Below are 4,407 nucleotides of genomic sequence, written 5' to 3'. Positions count from 1 at the left end.
ATTTGAATTTAATCAATACACATGGATTGGAGAAGGGGCGAGAGAAAGGCTGGTGAGAGGGAAGGGTGCTGAGGCCCCCATTGCACTTTCCCCAAATTCCTACAGTTTTCACGGGCTTCTGGGGCGCATACTTTGGGGCAATGGGCAGGGTCTCCTGGAGTCCGTGCCCCTAAGCTGCCCCTCAACCCTCGGCAGCCCTCCTCTCAACCTTGTCTTTTGCTGGGAGCTGGAGGTCGTGTCCAAGCTGGAGAGAGTACAGCAGGGGCAGGGCTGGGGTGGGGAGGGGGCCACCCAAAACAACCAGGGGTCACCAAGAAGCTGGAATCGTGGGTCAGCCACTGAATGAGTGTCAAGAGCTTAACAAGAAGTGTGGAAAAATTGTGAAAAGGCTAAGCAAAATTCTTAAATTAATTAACTTGTTCTAATTAGTTATACATGACAGGAGAATGCATTTCAGTTCATTCTACACAAATGGAGCACTAATTTTCATTTCTGTGGTTGTACACACAATAAACATATACCATTGGTGTCTTTATATATGTACCTAGGGTAATGATGTTGATCTCCTTTCACAATTTTTTGGGCCCCTATCCTCTCCCTCCCTTTCCTTCCCTCCCTCCACTGTGCCTCATCCAGAGTTTTTCCATTCCTCTCATGTTCCCCCCTCACCGTCATTATGGTTAAGCATCCACTTATCAGACAGACATTTTTTGGGGGGATTGACTTACTTCAGTTACCATGATATTCTCCAACTCCATCTACTTACTTGCAAATGCCATGATTTTAATCTTATTTATTGCTGAGTAATATTCCATTGTGCATATATACCACAATTTATCCATTCATCTGTTGAGGGCACATAAGTTGGTTTCACAGTTTAGCTATTGTGAATTTGCTGCTATAAACATTGATGTGGCTGTGTCACTGTAGTATGCTGATTTTAAATCCTTTGGATATAAACCAAAGAGTGGAATAGCTGGGTCTATTTGTGGTTTTATTCCAGGATTTCTAAGGAATCACCATACTGCTAAAAAAAAAGCTAAGGAAATTTTAACAAAAGAATCAAATATGCAAGAAGTTTTGTGTCCTTTTACCATCTGTGGGAGACATAAATAGTCAATTCCATGACCTTATGAAACTCTTTAGAATTAGTAGAAAATCATCAGATAAAAAACTATCTATTCATGGTGACTATAGAGACAGAAGTTATTATTCCATGGAGACTGTGACTCTTCTTGTAGCATTGTCATTCCAGAAGGCATGACAATACTGAGAGGAAATCATGAAAGCAAACAAATTACCTATGACTATGACTTTTATGATAAATGTCTATTAAAGCATAGAAATACCAATGTTTGGATATATTTTACAAATCAGTTTATTTATATTCCACTTACAGTGTTAGGAGATGGTGCTTCCATGGTGGCCTTTCACCATCCATACATACACTGGATTATATAAGAGTCCTGGATTGTTTACAAGAAGTTCCACATAAGGGCCCAGTGTGCGATCTGTTAAGGTCAGATCCAGATGATCTTGTGGTTGGTGTATTTCACCATGAGGTGCTGGCTACACCTTTGGACAAGACATTTCAGAAACATTTAACTATGCCAATGGTCTCAAACTGGTTTCTCATGCTCACCACCTTGTAATGGAAGGATATAATTGGTGCCATGATCAGAATGTGCTTACCATTTTCAGTGCTTCCAATTACAGTTATGGTTGTGGGAACCAGGTTGCTGTTTTGGAACTAGATAAGACTTTAAAATATTTTCTTTCTTCAGTTTGAACCAACATATTGTGGTGGAGAACCGCATATTACCCAGTACACCCCAGACTGCTTCCTGTAAATTCCTCCTGGGAAAACCTGCCTTTGAATGTTGAAATATAATATAATATAATATAATATATATATATATACACACACACACACACACACACACACACACACACACACACGTACACAAACGGAAAAAGCAACTGTGTGTTTCTGTAACTCATTGTGATCTATCTTGACATTAAACCACATCATGGACCAAAATGTACTATAGTAATGATAAGCATTTAGTACAATTTGAGTTTGAAATTTAGTGCACTGTGTTCTATATTGTTTAGTCTAATAGTATGCCTGATGTATTTGTAGTAAACATTTTCCTCTGTACTGTTCAAGCTAAGAGAGAGAGAGAGAGAGAGAGAGAGAGAGAGAGAGAGAGAGAGAGAGAGAAAGGAAACTAATTGCATCTTCTCTGTGCTTACTTGGAAATTCTAGTTGTAGTGTTTAACTGGAATGGATTAATAAAAGTTGGAGTTTCATTTTTATGAAAAATTTATAAACTGACTTCCACTTAATCCATTACCCTTTATTTTCTTGAATTGTATAATTAACTTAACAAATAAGTCTTTTGGGGAGTATGTTGTCATAAAATTGTAGAGATTTTCCTTAATTTAAACTAAATTACTGTTTTATGTTGATCTGCATATTCCTATATATTTGTCATGAAAGTGCTTGCATCCTATTTGGTGTACTGAACAAATAAACTTTCTATTTTAAACAAAAACAAGACAAAACAAAAAATTTGAAATTCTTTTTTTCAGTGTTATATGCATACAAATTTATTTATTCTACATATTATTGGTGCATTTTAATTATACATAATGGTGGGATTCATTGTTACACATTCATACATGCACATGATATAAAAATATAATTTTATCAATACTATTTCCCAGTATTTTCTTTTTCAACCCTTCTCTCTTCCTCTGATTGCATTAGAATTTTCTAAGTATGTATTTAGAATGTGAAGGTTTTGAGGCAGAATAATACAAGGAAAAGGTGGGTCTAGTGGCTCTCAATTTTAAACCCAGGGGTTTGAGAAACTGAGGCAGGAGGACCACAAGTTCAAATCAGCCTCACAAGTTATGGAGGCCCTAAGCAACTTAGTGAGACCCTGTCTCACTTTAAAAAAAAATGTTCTGCCACTTCCCAGGGGTGCCACAGGCTGGGACCATGGCCTCAGCATCTGGGCTCCAGTGGAACATTTATTCAAATTACAGCATAGGAGTGTGATGGGGGCAAGACTTTTGGCCTCTCTGCCTCCCTCTACAATAGAAGTTGGCAAATAGCCACAAAGGGCCAGAAAGCTCATGTTTTATACTTTGAGGGTCATAAGGTCTGTGCCACCACTTTTCAACTTTGCTTCATGAAACGCCATCTATATACAAGAAGTTAATGGGCATGGCTGGTTCCAATAAAACTTCAAGTACAAAACAGCATTGTATACCAGTTTGGTCCATTGCTTGCTTTCTGCTGCTCTGGAACTCTTTGTGAGAGTGAGGCAGACAGGGAAGAGGTTTCTGAAAGTCTCTCTGAGGAGGGCACATTTCTCTTTATCGCTTGTTTAATATTGCATGGAGAGAGGCAGCCTTGTACTATTTCCCCCACTCTCTCTTTGTCTCTTCATTCCAGAATCTTAAACTTGGTGCTGAAATCCAGGATAGGCATCTTGAAGCAGGTAATCCTATGGGATTCTACTCTTGCTGCTGATTTCTCTGCAAAAACCCTGAAACACTGTCATACTCTGTTGAATCTCCATTAAATCTAGCACAAGTTCAACAATTGCAGTTTGTCTATTCTCTTATACCAACCTCCTGAGTCCAGAGATGCCGGTACACAGTCTCAGTCTATTTTCTGTCTCCACAACAGAACCTGTGGGATCTGAGGGGACTTATATTTCTCACTCTTTTTTCTCCAGGCCCACCAGACTCACCCAAGCCCATAACAGTTACTCTTAATCTCACCCATCCAAAGCCTTCCCCCGACTTCTCTTTTTCAAAGCCTTAGGGTTCTTGACTCTGGGGGTAAAAAGTAAACATAAAAATTCAATACTGTTTGTCCACAATAGAAGCTGGATAGCTTTTAGTGGCCTGAAAAGGTACCTTTGTTTTTCAAACCCCAAAAGAGGTACTTAACTGTATTCAGAGCAATAGCAAGTGGGCAGAAACCCCTCACATTCAAGTTTTCTGCTTCATTTATAATTGCCCCTGCCTCTGTCAATCCCATACCACATTCCAAATACTACTATCACACACACACACACACCCACATACACACTCACACACCACCCCCAAAACAGATATCAGATCAAGTATCAATTAATTGCAGCAACTATCTAAGGTTATCATTGACTATCTCAATTCTTTTCTTGTTACTTTCCCCATTCAGTCTATCCTAAACTTCTAATATATTCCACACCTTACATTTTTGGTGACTAGAGGGAAATGTCTTGAGCTAACTGATAATTTTCTTGGTGAAATCACACTCTAGTAAAAACTTTTAAATCTCTTGAGTGGAACTCAGATGCCACAGTCCTTACAGGTAAGAATTGAGGCTTTCACCCTTGGTCTTTT

At 38.8% G+C, this 4,407-nt stretch overlaps 1 pseudogene; it reads left to right on the top strand.

The window, feature by feature from the left end:
- Positions 1 to 315: 315 nt before the first annotated feature.
- LOC143641242 (serine/threonine-protein phosphatase 2A catalytic subunit beta isoform pseudogene) lies at positions 316 to 1,850 on the top strand (annotated as a pseudogene).
- The last annotated feature ends 2,557 nt before the right edge of the window (positions 1,851 to 4,407 follow it).

The sequence above is a fragment of the Callospermophilus lateralis genome, unplaced genomic scaffold, assembly GCF_048772815.1.
Source record: "Callospermophilus lateralis isolate mCalLat2 unplaced genomic scaffold, mCalLat2.hap1 Scaffold_9157, whole genome shotgun sequence".
NCBI lineage: Eukaryota > Metazoa > Chordata > Mammalia > Rodentia > Sciuridae > Callospermophilus > Callospermophilus lateralis.
Note: the sequence above shows the minus strand (reverse complement) of the source record. Positions and strands in the feature narration are given on the sequence as shown.